The following is a 19,598-nucleotide window of genomic DNA, read 5'->3' as shown; positions in this document are numbered from 1 at the left end:
AAGTACAATTGCATATAATATCATAGCCAAAGCAATAATGCATTAAATACCTAATTAATCCATTTGCATCGCTCACGTTTGCATAAAGCATAAAAAGACGAGAATGAAGTAAATCACCATAGCATCAACTACATCACATAACATAAACAGAAAATATGTCCAAACACCAGATAATCAAATATCAACATAGACCTACTATCATCTCAAAATGGCATCAACATGCAAATATCATAAACTGAACAGCATAGCAATATAGCATCTACGATACTGAATCAAAGTATAACATTCAACCTTTAGGTCATCTCAAAGTACATATAATAAGGGTATCAAGTATCTCTAGAATCAAAAAAAAAACAAGGTACAAACTACAAACACGAGAGGCACTACAATTCATTTTTTTATGTTAAAAAAATCACCATAGCATAAACTACATTACATAACATAAACAAAAAATATGTCCAAACACCAAATAATCAAATATCAACATAGACCTACTATCATCTCAAAATGGCATCAACATGCAAATATCATAAACTGAACAGCATAGCAATATAGCATCTAGGATACTGAATCAAAGAGACGAGAATGAAGTAAATCACCATAGCATAAACTACATCACATAACATAAATAGAAAATATGTCCAAACACCAGATAATCAAATATCAACATAGACCTAGTATCATCTCAAAATGGCATCAACATGCAAATATCATAAACTGAACAGCATAGCAATATAGCATCTATGATACTGAATCAAAGTATAACATTCGACCTTCAGGTCATCTCAAAGTACATATAATAAGGGTATCAAGTATCTCTAGGATCAAAAAAAAGACAAGGTACAAACTACAAACACGAGAGGCACTACAAAATTCATTTTTTTATGTTAAAAACTCTCTAGATCTCTTTTGTCTTTTTGCCCAGAATCATTCTCACAACACTTTCACAAATTATGTACCCAAGAGTCTTAATATTCAAATACCCTACAGCCACTTAAACAACAACGAATGTTGAACAATGTCATGATTTCCAACATATAAGAAATTAAAACTTTAAAAAAAGTATATTAACAAATATACTGCTAAAAGTGCGTTAACAATTAAACCTATCCATATAAAATATAGTCAACATACATGTGCATTTTAGTAGCATTTTGAATATATTCCATTCCACAAAGTCATCTTAGAATCTTGTATATCAAATTTATTAGTCTCAAATGTTTTCTGGCTCAGTAGAGTATTTCGCTGATTTTGAGAATAAAATGCATTTCTAGGATTTCAGAAGGTAAAAGACTTTATAGCATATTATTTCTTTAAGTGCATTAACACCAAATTTCATTACCATTTTCTTGAGTCCAATGGCTTCTTCAATCCTCACGACATTGAATTACATGGCTTCTCTGCTTTCCAAACATATTCAATTTACTATTTTGCTATTTTGTGATTCTTGCGCCCAATAAGTCCAGATATCATTGTTCAATACATTTCTAGGATTTATGGTTGCCCCTCTCACACTACTTGAAGTGACAAAAGTAGAAGCAACCAAATCCTTAGAAAAAATCGTTTTATTGACCTTTGTAAATTTCATTAGCCTTTCCACGTCCAATAGAGAGATGAGCCCTATTGTATTTGGCAGAACATTGAGCAATAACACATAGTGTCTGCCCACTAAGTTGTAGTAGATTTCATCAATTTTATTAATGCTCTGGGTTTCTTCTAATTAGAAAATAGACCAGCAAGAATACAAAGAATAAAACAGAGCAAATGAAGAGCTTGCTGATTTTATCTATTGAAAACAACATAAATAATGCATATTTATACACAAACTACATCCAACTATTCTCCTATAAAACTGGAAACAAACTCTACATCTAGTTGTGACTAATTGATAGCAAACTAAGCCTTATTGACAACAAACTAGAACTATGAACAAATCACCAGTTCTTTATAGACTTCAATTAGAACTCAAACTATGACTTACATGTTGCTTTATAATCTTGCATATTAAACTTTTGGATTAACTTCTTTGCATACTTCCTTTGAGCAATCAAAGTCTTACCATTTTGTTTCAACACCTCAATTCCTAAGCAATAATTCATTTCTCCAAGATCCTTCATTTCAAATGTCTATGACAAAGCTGCCTTGATTGCATCAATCAACTCTATAGAACTTCTTGTTATGATTAAGTAATCCACATACAAAGAAATCAAAACAATATTCCCATGTTCAACATTCTTTATATACAAATTTGGATCAATTTTACTCTTGATATATCCTTGCTAAAAGAAGAATTTATCAATTTTCTCATATCACGACCTTGGTGCTTGTTTGAGATTATATAATGCCTTTTTTCACTAGCATACCAAATGTTATTTTCCTTGTTTTGCAAGATCTTCAAGTTGAACAAGATAAATCTCCTCTTTTAAATCGCCATTTAAAAATGTTGATTTAACATCCATTTGATGAATAACCCAATCAAATTTAGTAGCAAGTGAAATCATTATTCTAATCAGATTCATTTTAGCTACTGGTGCAAAAGTATTTTTATAATCAATTCCTTCCTTTTGTGAGTACCCTTTTGCAACTAATCTAGCTTTGAATTTATCAATAGTGCCATCAGCATTAAACTTTATTTTGAACAACCATTTACAATCAATAGGAATTTTAATTGCTAGTAGTTCAGTCAGTTCCCAAGTTTTATTATTTAGAATTGAAACATATTCTCCATGCATTGCATTCATCCATTCTTTTTAATTATTAGCTTCTTCAAAATTTTGAGGTTCATCTACACTCATTATTTGAGTCATTAAGCCATAGTCATTATACCTTATTGGTGCCTTGATTTGCCTTGTAGATCTTTTTACTGCTTCATTATTGGATGGAGTGGCCTCAACTTGACTTGTATCATGCCCACTTTGACCATGAGTTTATTGATCTACAGTATCCGAACTTCCATTGCCTACTTCAAGTAGCTTTAATGAAATGGTTTTGTCCACCTTTTCTTCATCTTGAACATCATCTGCAAATTCATGAAATATAACATCTCTACTAGTAAATACCTTATGAATAGTAGGATTATACATCTTATAGGCCTTGAGATCAATACACTAACCAACAAATATACATTTGAATGACTTTGCATCAAGTTTCCTTCTATTCTCTTTTGGGATATGACAGTATGCCTTACTTCCAAAAATTCTCAAATGACTAACAATTGGCTTAATTCTGAGAAAAGCTTCACAAGGAGTTTTGTTTGCAAGATACTTGGTAGGTCTTCTTTTTAAAATACATAGTTGTATTAACTACTTCAACCCACACATTATTAGGAAGATTCTTTTATTTTAGCATACTCCTAGCACATTCAACAATTATTCTATTTTTCCTTTTAACTACACCATTATGTTCAAGAATATGGGCCATTACATATTTCTTAAGAATTTCATTATCTTTACAATATTTCACAAAATTTTCTGACATATATCCCCCCCGATATGATCTAAGAATTTTAACACTATGAATTGTTTGTTTTTCTACCATACTTTTGAATTCTTTGAAATATTTAAAAACTTCACTCTTATTCCTTAAGAAATATACCCGAGTGTATCTAGTGTAATCATCAACAAATATAAGAAAGTAAGATACTCACCCAAATGATTGAGTTTGCATAGGACCACACACATTTGAATGCACTAGTTCAAGAACAGTTCTTTCCTTTACATTGGTTCTTATTGGAAATTCATTTCTATGTTGTTTGCCTAATGCACATCCATCACAACAAAATTTTTCATCCTTAAATATTGGAAGACCTTGCACCATCTCTTTTCTTTGTAGAGAAATCAAATCTTTTAAATTTAGATGACCATACCTCTTATAACTCTTCAATAGACACACTATAGAAGTCATTGCATGATAATTTTCCATATCGATATTAAGTTTATACAAACCTCCTATCCTAATTCCTTCAGCAATCACATTATTTTGATTTTTCATATCTTTAACTTGGCAACCTCCCTTCAAGAACTCAACTTCTAGACCTTGATCAGTAATTGTTGAAAGTAAAATCAATTTCTTTTTAATTCTTGGGACATACATAACATTAGAAAGTTCATTTACATGGCCATTAGGTAATTGCACACTTATATCACCACATCCTTTTACATCATGTGATCTATTATCTCCTAAATAGATCTTTCTACCATCATCCTTCTCTTGGAAATTTTTAACCAACTTTTATTACATGACATGTGAATTGATGCTTCTAAATCTATAAACCAATCATTACAATCACTTGATTCAGCTAAAAGAGAAAAATAAAAAACAAGCAATTTAAATCATGAAGCTTGTCACTTATTGTATCTTGATGACCATTCAGAAAATTACCTTAATATTTATTATTTTTGGACTCATTATACTTCTTTTTTCTATATTCATAAGCATAATGTCCAAACTTTCCACAATAATTACAATTACCAATTTTCTTCATATTTGGTTTGGATGATACCCCTTCATGATAACTATTTTCATTGCTATACCCTTGATTGTGAAATTTGTTACCTTCTTTATTCCTTGGCCATTGTTTTCCTTCGAATGACTTCTTGTATTTTGCCATCAAAGCTAAATCTGCACGCTGAAATCTGTTGTCCACATGCTTCTTCCTTTCTTCTTCTTGTAGAAGGATGCTTGCCAAATTTTCAAAAGGAGTGTTTTCACTTGCAGCCAAACCAATTATAAATACTTGATAATCATGCACCATTCTATTCAAAGTAATAGTAACTAAATCACTACTTGAAACTGATTCACCAATGTCAACTAATTTATCACTTAAATCCTTGATTCTAGATAAATAACTACTAACATTTTCATTTGCTTCCATTTTAATATAAACTTGCTCTTTAAAAACAAATTTGTGTTTAAATTTGTAATCTCATACAAACCTTTTAAGGCTTTCCAAGTACCAGTAGAAGTAGTGATATCCCTTATATGAGGGATGATAAGAGTCTTCTATAGACATTCGTAAAAGAATCTTGGCTTTGCTTTCTCTTTTCTCCCAATCTTGAACAACATTTGGAGATGTAATAGGCTTAGCCTTGGAACCATTTACAATGGTCCACACATTATATCCCTTCATTAGAGTATGCATCTCAAGCTTCCAATTAACATAATTGGAACCATCTAACTTTTTTGACTCAGTTAGATAAGAATTAGATAAAATTGTCATTTTTGAAGTAACCAAATAACAACAATAGAATGAAAATTTACCAATCCTTGAACTCAAATCAAATTGTTGAACATATACCAGTTGTGAATTTGAGCAAATCAACTCAAACATGACATCTTCATAACTACTCCACTTCTAGAAGATTGGATTAGACCTCTTTCTTTATGAATTGCTTATACAACACTATCAACAAAGGCTTCACTAAGTAGGAGACAACACAACATAGCATTACAACATTCCTAGGCTCTAATACCAAATTAGAAAATAGACTAGCAAGAATACAAAGCATAAAATAGAGCAAATGAAGAGCTCACTGATTTTGTTTATTGAAAACAACATAAGTAATGCATTTTTATGCACAAACTAGATCCAACTATTCTCCTATAACACAAGAAACAAACTCTACATCTAGTTGTGACTAATTGACAACAAACTAAGCCTTATTGACAGCAAACTAGAATTGTTGATAGCAAACTAGAACTATGAACAGATCACTAGTTCTTTACAGACTCCTATTAGAACTCAAACTATGATTGTCTCTTTGTTGATTTATTCCAACACTTCTCTCGATGCCAAACCTACCTTTTCTAATTGATACATAACATTCTATAGGAACACAGCCAGTTCCATGTGGGTCTCTAGTGTTCAAATACTTATAGGAAGAAAAACGCAAAAATTTTACATTTACTACCATGGTATTTTTGCAGAGAGAACAATTTTATTTTTTTTCAGTTTAAATGAATTACCCTTCAATGAAATCATCTCCAATCTTCAAGGAACACCCATTGATGGTAGATCAAAATGTTGAGCCTACAGTCCTATTTTTGTCTCACACCCATCTAATGTTTGGCTCTACATCTGACAATATGTTTGAAGACATTTGTAATTCATTAAAAAGAGTAAACCACTTGGAAAATGGAGAGAGAAAATGAAAAGAAAAGAATGTAGAGGAAATATGAAATGAGACACCCCAATGTAGTTTACGGGACCCAATGCATACCTTTATCGGTGTAATGTCAAATGTAATGAAGAACTCTTTGGCTGGTTTCCTAATAGTGGCGATCACTGGCATATTTGAATAGTTTCACATATATACATCCTATGACAACCTCCAATATGAATAGTAAACACAATTAGTTACAGATTTGTTTTAGTTAAATTTGAAAATAATCTAGCATTTGTTAAGGCATCGTAATAGTTTAGGGAAAAAATATGAACCATATGTAAACAAAAATAACGTGTGTGTGTGTGTGTGTGTTTGTGTGTCTGTGTGTGTCTGTGTGTGTCTGTGTGTCTGAAAATTTTGTGTGTGTGTGTGTGTCTGAAAATTTATCTTAGATGAGGATAAGCTAACACTTTTAGATACGGAACTAAGCAGAAATTATGCCTTCAAATCTATCACAAATCACATAAATATAAATCTAAGTCTAAAAATTTACCTTACCTAAGGATAAGCTACCCGCTTCATTATGGAACTAGGCAGAAAAAATGCTTTCAAATCTGCCACAAACTTCCTGCAAAAGAGGGTGTTATCAGACTCGTGGGAAACTAGATTTAGTTCAATGACTCAAAATTTGTATAAAAAATATTTTTCTATTTCAACTTATACAAAGATCTCAAATTCCTCACATAAGAAGAGTGAAGTCTAGACAAAAGACCATTTAATAGAAATAATTTAAAAACCTCTATATTGTTTCCAGTCCCTTAGACCCTTGTTAGTCTTCTGTTGGACATTAAAAAAATTATCTTATCTACAATTTTAAGAGAATGCAAACCAATTGATGCACAATACTCTTCATTCTAATGCCACATCACCATATGCAAATAAATGTTTTAAAACAAATTCACTTCCTTTGCCTCCCAACAAAATAGCTTCAGCTAATAAGAAAAGTACAATTTCAAATTAATATTTGTGTGAAAATACAACATTTTTCAACAACTTTACATTTGGGCAAAGAAGAATTATTGAGCACCTTTTCCAAGAATCTAACTAATGTAAAAGGATGTAGTGAAAACTATAGTCTCTTGACTTTAAAGCAGTGACTAATAATATCCAACTTGAATAATATAAATTAAATTGATCTTTGACACATTTGGTCCCCTTGTGAACCCAATCTAAAATATTTTCACCCATAATAATTTTTTCTCCTTGGGATTGACATGTAAACCATCTCATATGCACTTGAGTTGAAAACAAGAGATCGTAAATTATTGAAGTTCAAACTTTCACATCACTGTATGTTGCACGTATCAAGCAAATATCCTTTTCGGTTCTACCTTGAAAATTGACCTAATGACATTATAGGATCCCAAGACGTGAGAAGCATGCAAATTTATTTACTTGGACACATTTTTTAACATTTTTTGTTGACAATATGGAAGGCGAAATATTCTAATCTCCAACATTGATCACTTCATTGCATCTGAATATGAAAGCATTGTTGTGAAACCCTATCGATTTCATTTCCTTAAAAATATGAAACCTTTCTCCTCTAAGTTGGAAGATGGGGAATCAACTCATTGAGACATAGAGAATATGTGCTAAACTACATTTCCCAGATATGCTTATGGTGTAAAATATCGATGGTCAATCTTGACCTCTTTCAAACTGTCAAAAACATGCAATTGCAAAACATAGCAACATGTGCATAAGAAGTGGAGTTTTAAAAAAATATCAAACAAACTCCTCGAGGCGTGAGACTTTACCTACAAGCATTTTGAGAATGTAGATTATTAACTAGCTTGTATGGATGGCTTATTGATAACTATTATTAACCTTGAAAGTAGGCCCTCTAATAACTTTGGCAATCGAGGGGCTGGAAACTAACATGGAAGTCTTCTTTCACATCTACAACATAGAGGAACAGTTACTTCTCTGTGGTAATAAATTGGTCATAACATGCAAACATCTAAATTGGGTCATTCAAAATAACTTTCAAGGATACTCTTGTAAGCCTTAGTGAAATATTTATATGGTCAAATCAACTTGGTTTAGATTTTGAAGGTGCCAATAGTATAAAAACCTATTTTTATTAATAGCTTAATTGATTTGTGAGAGAATTTTCCTACATTAACTTTTTGTGCAATCTAGTGATGGTGAAGACGAGGGTAGAAGAGTAAGTTTGACTTAAAGCTCAATATGTTAGCATTGATGCTCTATAAAGTGAACAATAACACGATATAAGTATAGTGCTTGAATTGAAAATTGACATGTTGTTCCTTTTTGGTGCAACAACCCTAACTTTTAACACATTCAACCACAAAAAAAAAAATTAACTTACATAGTATAACTTGATTAACTTATATTATTACGTGATACAATTAATAGTGATTTCTTTCTATTTTTATATATTCAATATGCTAATTGTACTTATGTTTATTTGTTATTGCAAGTTTAACACAAGAATATATCAAAACATATTTGTATCTACTCATCACAATCATACCAATGAATTAGACTAATTTTGTATTCTTGGACTATTTAAAGTGGACCAATTTTAATGTTATTTCTTATGCGAGCGTTCATATATCTATAATTTTAATGTTATACATATTTAACATGTATCGTATTATACTTTGTTTCTAATTAATGTCAATTTGCATTCTACAATGGCAAAAAAGGTGGAAAGGGATGGTGTTAGTGTGTTAATGTTAACATTTATCTTATAAGTTAAATTTTTTTATAAGTTAAATTTGACAACCATTTACATGTCAAAATCGTGATATTTAATAGAAACAAAATATATTTTTTTTAATGATTTTATAAAAACTACATAAAATATTTGCTAAATTATAAACTTTGAAGATATCAATATCATTTTTTTAGAAATTAAAATAAATAAACATAAACTGTGACTGCAAAATAAAAGTAATAAAATCCAGAATTTATTTTTATATAAATTTAGTAACTTAAATTTTAACCATTATATAATAGATATCTATCAACATTTATTTAGATATATTTTTTAAATATATCTATACTAGTGTTATACATGTTAAATAGTTCTTAAATTGCTAGAAATGAAATGTTTTTAAGGAAGGGTGCCTGAAACCCTGTACAAAGCTTAAGATTTTCAATAAGCATTGTAACAAAGAAACAACAGATTAAGAAGGAACTTATTACCCCCCAAGAAGAGAGGTAACCATGGTGATAGAAAAGCCTATCACCAACAAAAACAAAACGTCCAACTAGGAGCCAAAGAACCCAATAATGGGCTCCACCTCCAAAAACTAGGCACAAGGGAGCTCACGATTTTCCCTTTGATTTAGAGCCTCCCAAGCTCGACCTGAGAACCATATCTATTGGATGAATAGAGGTCTTAGATTTCTTTCTTTTTACAGCAATCCATCCATCCTCCACCCTTGCTGCCTCACCAAACCAAGCCCCAGAAGAGTCAGAGAGGAGCCCGGGAGAAGCAGAAGCACCCAACATAACATTCTCCCTAGGAGGAATCAAAGAAGACAGGCCCCCACTAGGACTAGGAATATCAGCCAAATCAGAGATAGGAGATAGGACAGGATCTTGACCTGAAGGTCGAACATCCTTAGTGACCAAAGGCCTCGAAGTAGCATCAACTAGGAGAGAACCAACCACAAGGCGAGAGCCATCCGTAGGATCCGAGGACACTTCCAGAGACTTATGCACCGTATAGTGCTCAAAGGAGGCCCCAGGCCACCAGGAAGGAGGTCGTCTCAGCTTGGTCTTCACAATAGAGCAACGAGCAGCCATGTGACCTGTCATATGACAATTCCTACAGTGGACGGGGATACCTTCGTAATCCAGTATTTGAGTCCAAGAGCCCCACTAAGAGGCCAAGCAAATTTCCTCTGGGAGGCCCTTTGAGACATCCAACTCAACAAGAATTCGAGCACACAATGAATGGAGAACATCAGAAGTAGTCGAATCCACAAACAAAATATTTCCAATAGCGTTCCCCACAGATTCCAGAACAAAGTCAAGCCAAAGATGCATAGGGAGATTTGGAAGCCTAACCCAAATAGGAACCTTGTTGAAGGACTCCGTGAGCAGGTCAAAATCCATATACCATGATTTGGCCATGAGTGGGTAACGACCTTGCCATGAGAAATTATCACATAGAATAATCTTCCTATCTTCAGCAGTTTCAAACTTGACAATGAAGAATCCTTTAGCATTCGAGAAGATCTGAACACCATGGTCTAAGATTGGTTCACAATGCTTGGAGATCCAAGCATGGAGATTAGAAAGAGAGGGCCAAAAACCTCATAATCGAAAAATAGCAGCTAGGGCAAAGAACTCCTCTGTCGTGCTAAAAATTTCATCAGCAATATCTTGGTCTAAAATAAGCCTTGCTAGGCAAGAGACACTCACCGGAGAGGCCTCTCGAGGACGAGAAGGCCCATAAGCAAGACTCGCGAGAGGAACAACGCCATGCAAACCAACCTCAAAGGTGGCCGCGTCAACAAAGGAAGTAACCCTTCCCCTCAAACCAGCAACCACAAGAGGGGAACCCACAAAAATGGCACTAGCCTCAGCAGCAACACAAAACACGGGGTCAAAGGGAAGACGAACACCACCAAAAGAGGGCGCGAGGGAAGCCCTACCCCGCGCCCCCCCCCCCCCCCCCCCCCCCCCCCCAAACGGCACCTTCCATCGCAACAGACCCCAAAGGTAGTGGAGAAAAATCCTCATTAGCATGCTCAGAGGCAGAAACGAAAGCCTAGGAGAGATCCACGGGGACACGCACAAGGAGATTTGAAATTTCACCGGAGCGAGAAGCCATAGCGAAGTCCAAGTTAATTCAAATAATAATGTTACTACAAATGAAATGTTATTTATGTTTAACATAAATGTTAAAATTTTATAAACTTCTTATATTTTACTATTCAATATGTTATAAGTTTCTAAATTGCTACAATGTTTTAAATAAACTATATGTTTAAAAATCAATTTAAATCTTGTATATTGATTTCATTTGAATGTTTGAATCAATGTATTTCTAAAAATTCTAACTTTAATTAACTATGATTTTTAGTGGACATAAATTATATCTAACTAGAGAATGTTAAACTTAAAATGCATAAGAGTACATGTAACATTGCAACAATCATAGTAGATAATATACTAAAACGTAGATAATCCATGAAACCATAAGATATGTATAGATCTAGCTCGTATACATAATCCAAGAAATATATATATATATATAGTCCATGTAGAACATTCATAAAATTAGAAGTCCTTTATATCCCGACTCCTCTTCAATCTATGCAAACTCGAAATATCTAAATCACTCTGTAGAAGAGAAATGAAATTTTAATCAGATATTTAAAATGAAAAAATTATTTAATTAACTTTAATTTATAAAATTATGAAAATTACCCTATGAACCTTTACACCTCCAATGTCAAAAGAGTCATGTCTCGCTACAGGTGTTATGGGTAGGTTTGGGCTTGTCACATGCTGTAGAAGGAAAAAGAAAACATAGGAGCAAATATTAAATTTAAGATTATTTTAACTCATTCGCAACAAGTATAATATTGTTGATTTTAAAAATTATGATTTATCATTGTTTTTTGCAAATCCTAGATTGCAATCTGTATGGCATTATTAGGACCAGGGTATCACTTAACAAGGTCCTACAAGGCCAAAGAAAGAACATGCATACACATTAGAGTAAAAGATGGGGTCAAATCTATTAAAAGACATACAATTGGTTCATATAGAAGCCTTTTAAGCCTAAAATACAATTGATGCCTTTTGCAATTGATTTGGATCAATAGGGTGTGTAAAACCCATCTTGACAGTGGTGGTGTATGTATGTGTGTATGTATGATAAGGTGTGTAAAACTTATCTTAAAAGTGGTGTGCACGTGTGTGCGCATGTGTGTGTGTGTGCGCGCACGTGTGTGGATGTACACACACATACATAGACATTTACATGAGTTCATGTATGTGTGTGTATATATGTCTAAAGAGGTATATAGGTGTGTGTGTGTGTGTGTGTGTGTGTGTGTGTTTGTTTGTGCACACACGCATGTCTGTGTGTGAATTCAAACCACAAATTTCTAAAACTAATTAAACTTAAAAACAACATGCATACCTTGAGTGGCTTATTCAACGTAGTTGACAATGGAAGAGCACTCGCCACCACCTTTGGCGGATTTGATGTGGAAGTTTGATGACCTCCCTATGCTTGCATAAATATCTAACAAAATTTTAGGATGTATTATAATTAAAATCAAGTCAAAATTATTTAGAATATTTAAAAATTCAATCAATATACCCCAGAAGGTGTTTTGAGTCGCATAGGTGTTGGTGAAAAACAACGATCAAATGACGAAGTTGATGTGCTCATAGTCATTGTCTACACCAAACAATTGGTTAAATACTTTATAATTTTTTGAAAGAACATGTGCCCAAAATTGACAAAAACTTAATATTTATGCACATGCTCTAGGAATAAATTACAAATTAAAATCAAGTTAAAATTACTTAATATATTTTTTTTAAATTAATTAATATACCCAAAAAGTTGTTGTGTGTCGTAATGTAGTTGTCAAAAAATAGAATCAATCAAATGAAGTCAATGTACTCATAACCCTTGAATACAAAAAATAATTACTTAAATATTTTACATCCATAGTCACAACGACTAGTATTAATTACCTCTTCAACAACTTTATCATTATATTAGAAAATAGTACACTCAACATGCCTAATGTTGAAATTACTAGATGATATTGAATGGGTACAAGAATATTGTAGTGCGTCTTCATTTGATTTTTGTAAGTCATCTTGGTGGATACAACTTTGATGCTCTTGCTTTGTGAGTGGTCTTGTTTGTACTCATGAGTTATCTACACCTTTGGGGTGGTTTGATTATGTTATTTTATTAGCAGGATTAATTATGCATATGCCTAGATTATGAGATTATGATGTATTTGATGGTTTGACTAAAGTTTGGGCCAGTGGTTACCAAGATCGTACGGTATCACAATGTTGTTATGTGGTTACCCTCAGATGTGAACAGTGGTTGCACTATGTATGATTTGTCCTGTTGCACATGACTAGGCTCCTGGAACATTGTTTACTCATGTTGACATAACATGTTGACTTATATGTTTATGTTGTTATTTATGTTGTTGCGTAATTGTTATTATTTCCATTATTAAATGCTTAAAGTAATTAGAAAATGGGTTATCCATATTGGATTCATTGATTTATGTGCTACAAAAAATCCATCTTGTCTCTTTCAGTAAATTTATGCAAATGAATTTATTAATGGTTAAATAAATGATATTAATTAGATATTTTATTACGTGACTTTTCAGCTATAATTTATTGTGCATCCGCACTTGATCGTGGAATTAGTAATTTTAACCTTTCATGTGAAATATATCTTATTATATTATTTTAACCATTCAAGTAATTGATAAATCTAGATTCATAATGCATTATGTGATTAGACTCATGAGTCTATCTGTGCATTTAGGATTCAACAGTTGTTGCCAAAAAGATTGAATTAAATATTGGTTTAAAGACTTAGAGAGATTTTCTATATTTAATTTAATCTTTAGTTTATTGCCGGCTAATTTGTCATGGAACAATTTTAAGCAATTGGAATTGCCTAATTTAATTAACAAATTGGTAATTAAGTGATTATGCCTTTTTATGTTTTAAAATTATAAGCTATTTGGAAAAATGCTCATAAGAGAATTTTTAGAAGTTTTGAAAAATATTATTCACTTCACATTTTATGTTTTGGAAGAGAAAATGCTCAAACTCACTTCTGAGCATTTCTTGTTTTGTTCGTTGTGGGAGGTTTGCTCGGTGGATCGATGCAAGTGGTCTCGTTGGATCTATGGCAGGAAGATTATTCATTTTCCAAATGTTTCGTCAAATTCGATGACCTGCCTTTCTAATTTGCCCACTTCACTGTAAGGTATGGTTTTCCCATTTGAATTGTTTTAGCTCATGTTAACTTTTGATTTTTGTTGCTAAATGGATGAGGACGAGAACTAGTGTTCCTCTCTATTTTCAAGTCTTTATTTGACCCAGTTAAGCAAGTATGAGTATTTTATTATTACATGACTTTGAATGGCAATTTTTCGTAGAGTCATGTTGCTCATATTTACATGTGAGCTTGTAGCTCAAATTTTGTTTGATTTTTGAATGTTTGACCCCCATTTGGTAAACGGGTTTTAATTTTCTTGAGTTATCTGACATTTTATTTTTGGGTGATTTTGCATTGCCTCGTTTTGTGTGCCATCTGGTTTTCGCCCATTTCTTTGTTTGGCTTAATTAGGGATTAGGTCTTGTAGTCCTCTCCTTAACAATTACAATCGTGGAATCAGAATAGGTATAGGACATTCTGGGGTATTTTATTCCCTAGTCCAAACTTGCATTTCCATATTGATTATCGTGGTTTTGTGTCTTTTAATGGATTTGTCGAATTGTGAATCTCAACTTGTTCAATGAATTTTATTGGACCCTTCACCTTGTGACCATACTCTAGAGTTGGGTTTTTAACTTTTTTGTTACCTGAGAAGTTTGAGTCTTAAGCTTTTTATTCTTGCCTTTTTTTGTGTGTATTCCATAATTCTTTGCTATTATGCTTCTACTTCATAGACATTGGGATTTACAAAGAATCCATACTCCCAAATTTAGGTTGTGTGTCATCTTAAAATGGATACACTTTCCTTTTTAAAACTTCCAACACCTTTCCATAAGGTCTTTCTTGGACCATGGAATACCTATGCCCGATATCCTCTTTTAAAAACAGGCTCGATCTACGACTTTCACAGCTAAAATACATCTTCCTCTACATATTTCAAGGTGAGCATTTAATGCTTAGTTTCTTTGAACACATCTATATCTTAAATATATATATATATATATATATCTCTTTATTTGGCTAATTGTAACACATGGCATCTAGACCTGCATTCTTTAAAGCACTTGGTTCATTTTTACCACACACATTATCCTATAAGGGCCAAAAAGTGTATTTCCTTATATTGCACTCCCCTTTATAATTTGAATTTGGTATTGAAACCCTCCTCCCTTTGGGTTCTAGCTAGCATAATTTGGATTGTAAGTGGAATCATATTTGGAAATTTCCCTCTCTCACATGCATATTTGAATGGCTTAGTGGCTCGGAAAATAAGGAGATCTATAACCCTATTAAAGTGTCTCCCTTTCCTCCCTAAACATTTTGGTGAATTTAAGGCCATGCCCCTTTCTTACTAGAGTTGGATTGTTTTAGTTGTTTACCTTCATTTGATAAACCAAACAAGTCCCCCTTAATTTGGTGTTAGATTATTTTCGATCGTAGAGTTATATTTGGCTATCTTATGTGTCATTAGATCTCTCTTTTATGTTCTTTATTGCATTTATGTGGTTAGGTCTCATTAGATTTGGTTGTGATGTGGAGCCTACTTAGACTCAGGTTAACTTTTACCCACTTTACTCGGCTCAGTTCCCCCAGATTTTACAACAGAACTTCCATACTCTAGGGGTCACCCTTGCAGGTTCCTAGGACAACACCCTAGGTGAGGTCAAGGGGCAATACCCCTTGTGGAGTCATGGGGTCATCAGCAATGCCCCCAAAGCCAACAAATAATAATTTACTTTTGTAAAACATGTCAAGAGTTATATTTTTTCTATTGGTTCACCTATTCTAGCCTTAATTTTGTAAGCAGCAAAAATCTTGCATAAACTAGCTTAGGGTTAAGGATTTCATAATGTATGATGAGATTGTAGCTTATTGCGACGATATTGAGCTGTAAAGTATTACAGATTGTAATTAGGTTGTAATCACTAGATAATAAGAATATTGCACTCATTGTTTGGTGGGCGTAGCCTAGGGATTGGGTGAACCACATTAAAACTTTGTGTCTTGTGTTCTCTTTTGTGTGATTTATTATTATTTGATATTGGTTATATTTGCATGAAATTGTAATTCTATCTCGTTAATCGTAATTGATTTTCCTTTTGTGGTCTCCCTTTTTATGAGCTTAATTATACGAAATCCACCCTATAATATTATCATTAGGCAAATTCGTAAACTCATGTGCTCCTTTAATCATGAATCAGCTTTTCTTCCTAGGACTCATGATGACACTAACATATTTTCTCATGATCTTAGTCCTATAATGGAGCATAGCTCTTCTCACTCATCACATGATGAGCTTTCTCATTACTTTGATAATTGAAAACTTGGCTTCACAAGAAAATCAAAATCTCGATAGTGTTGTTATTTAAGCTCTTAAGAAGCTTCTTAACAATGATAATAATAATATTTCTATTTTGCATAGTATATCTCACCTTATTAATACTCATGTTAAGTCTTTGATGGAATGTGCTCAAGAGTTAGGATACCCTCCTCCTTCTACAACTATTGAACCATCTATTCTGATTTTCATTACTCTTTCTAGCATACCTAAATATGATCCTCCTCTGATGACTACCTCTAGACAAGTGTCAACTTTGATAAGGAATTCCGCGTTTGCAAGTTGATAAGCTTTCTCATGACTTTGATAATTGAAAACTTGGCTTCACAAGAAAATCAAAATCCTGATATTGTTGTTATTGAAGCTCTTAAGAAGCTTCTTAACAATGATAATAATAATATTTCTATTTTGCATAGTATATCTCACCTTATTAATACTCATGTTAAGTCTTTGATGGAATGTGCTCAAGAGTTAGGATACCCTCCTCCTTCTACAACTATTGAACCTTCTATTCTGATTTTCATTACTCTTTCTAGCATACCTAAATATGATCCTCCTCTTATGACTACCTCTAGACAAGTGTCAACTCCTTTAAGTGTTGGTCTTCATAGCCTTTCACTTCTAGTGAGTGTGTCTCCTACTTCCATTCCTTCTTCATTACCTTCATATAATGTGGCTCCTTTTACTTATTTGGACCCTTTACACATTCCGTCTAATCCTTCACCAACATCCTTACACATTCCTTTAGCTTCTTATAACTTTCCTAATCCATCTAGTGTACCTATGTGTACTATTGCATTTTCTGATCCTACCGTTAGTACCTTGGTTCACATTGTCACTGCATTATGATAAACAGCTCATTTAACTCAGTCTAAATATAACATTCCTACATGTGACAATGATAATCCCCTTTCTTTATATATCCTTCGCGTTGTTATACCACAACATGATGAGTTACCTCGTCTTGAGACTTATAATGGTAAGAAAGAGCATGCAATTAATGTTAAAACATTCTAGACTATATGTAGTGATTTTGCTCATGACTGTAGGCTTATGGCTAAGTTGTTCCCACGTAAAGTTAGGGATAGAGCCTTGTAATGTTATTTCTCTCTACCTCCTTATTCTATTGATTATTTTGAACTCTTGCTAATGCTTTCATTCAACAATTTCAAAATAACATTGGTTCACAAATTTCTTTAACTAATTTAATTCATTGTAAGCCAAATGTTAAAGAGAAATTTATTATTTTATTGGTAGATTAAAACATTTGTATGCTCAGATTTCTTATCATGTGTCTAGTCATGATATTCAATGCATATTTATTTCTAATTTATAAAAAAACGTTAGAGATGATGAGGGCACAATCCAAGACCAAAATGAACACGAGGAAAAGGGGAATATTTGATACCACTTCATGAGGCACAATCCAAGACCAAAATGAACGCAACAGGGAAAGGGGAATATTTGATACCACTTGACGAGGGCACAATCCAAGACCAAAATGAGCACAATCGAAAAAGGGGAATATTATTATTAGAAGTGATATGCTATTACATTCAATACAATGAAAACAGACCCAATGACGTGCCCTAGGGCTTACAATGTCATCTGATTCTAGAGAAAAACCCTCCTCCAATACCTTCTCCCAAACTCCACCAAAAACTGCATTTACAATGCCAAAAATGTCCTTAGTAACCCAAATTAGGCTTAGGGTTAGGAATACATTTTAGACTATGCCATCAGGCATCCATCGCCAAAACAGAAGTTTCTAGAAAACATATCAGAAGTCGATGTAAAATTAGAAGAATCCAAAAATGGTAATCCAACTTCCAATAGGCATAACTTTTGATCTAGGATTCTGATTAATGAACTCTCTACATTTCTGGAAAGCTCTCCAAACTATGGCCCTATGGACAAGCTTTGCTCATCCCCCATTTTTTGGGCCCATACGAGGTCGTTTAGTGTCTCAAATCTGACTTTAAAGTGCTCTTAAGGGGTCTACAAGCAACTTAAAACTGCAAAAGCTTTCAAACCGTAAAGCATTTTGACCTGATTCTTTTTCGAGAATGTTTTAAATTACAAGTATAATCATCCCTCCAACTTACACCCTCTAACTCATCATAATTATGGGTCAATTACAAAATAACCTATTTTCTGCATTGGCACATATCCCAAGGTGCTCAAAAACTCTAACCCAGAAAATCAATAGTGGAACTATGAGAGTTTGAATCTTTATTTGACCCAAATGGGTATCAAGAAATGAAAACACATTAAACAAAAACTAACACAAAGCATATTTTTGGTTGATATAGGATTGCACTTACACTACTGGATGCTCGTGCATCAAGAGATAAGGTTCTCCTTACAGAGTATACCTCCTTTTCACATTTATGTGCAGTGCTTCACCATTACTAGTTACAAGTGAGTCAACTCGAGAGCTCTACTCTAATGGTTCTTCTTTCTACTGATAAGAGTGATGCCACTAGAAATTCAAATAAGTTCTCTAAACCTAACAATTTTGTTAAAATCAAGTCATCAAATACATATCTTGATCAAGTAGCTACTACATCTAAAGGTGTGACTACTTTTTCCTTTATATATCATCATAATCGTAAGTACACCCAATTATCTAAACCTTTGTTTGAGGTGATGACTAAATTGTTTCATGCTTGAATTCTTATCATATTCATCCTATTAATACTAGTAAATTGTTGCCCAAGTCTTTTAATTCAAATACTTTTGGTCAATACCATCGTCAACCTAATCATGATACTCAATGGTGTTCTGCTTTGAAGAATGATATTCAGGACCTTATTGACTTTAAGGCTATATCTATTGATGCTCAAGTTAATAATGTGAATAAATATGTTGTGCCACCTAATCGAAATTTACAAATTTACACTAATCCTTTACCTTCACACTAAACAAATTTTATTAATCAACCTGCTTCTTTCGATCAACATATCAATTATGATAAGAAGATAAAAGAACAAAATCATGTGGTTAACTTTGTTGAGTTGGAGCTCAACCTTTGAGTTCTTCTACACCCGAATCTAAGCAGACACCTCTTATTACCTTTAGTTAGTCTAATATGTTTAAAGAACCTAATGGCCCTCTTTACATTACTAGTAGAGTTTCTCATATTCCTTCTTGTGGTACTTTGGTT

At 33.0% G+C, this 19,598-nt stretch overlaps 1 long non-coding RNA gene across 1 annotated transcript in view; it reads right to left on the bottom strand.

Annotated features, from left to right (window-relative positions):
* Nucleotides 1–2,600: 2,600 nt before the first annotated feature.
* The window catches only part of LOC149561189 (uncharacterized), a 52,291-nt gene continuing 35,293 nt past the window's right edge, over nucleotides 2,601–19,598 (bottom strand). Inside the window, exons 2-6 of the long non-coding RNA XR_016363409.1 lie at nucleotides 12,484–12,564; nucleotides 12,301–12,387; nucleotides 11,580–11,660; nucleotides 6,658–6,732; nucleotides 2,601–3,019 (exon numbers count right to left, since the gene is read on the bottom strand). This is a non-coding gene — a long non-coding RNA (uncharacterized LOC149561189). The remainder of the gene's footprint in view (nucleotides 3,020–6,657; nucleotides 6,733–11,579; nucleotides 11,661–12,300; nucleotides 12,388–12,483; nucleotides 12,565–19,598) is intronic.

Source organism: Cupressus sempervirens, chromosome 4 (genome assembly GCF_028749045.1).
Source record: "Cupressus sempervirens isolate cs-2001-9-10 chromosome 4, ASM2874904v1, whole genome shotgun sequence".
NCBI lineage: Eukaryota > Viridiplantae > Streptophyta > Pinopsida > Cupressales > Cupressaceae > Cupressus > Cupressus sempervirens.
The sequence above is the reverse complement of the archived record's forward strand: the minus strand, read 5'-3'. Positions and strand labels throughout refer to the sequence as shown.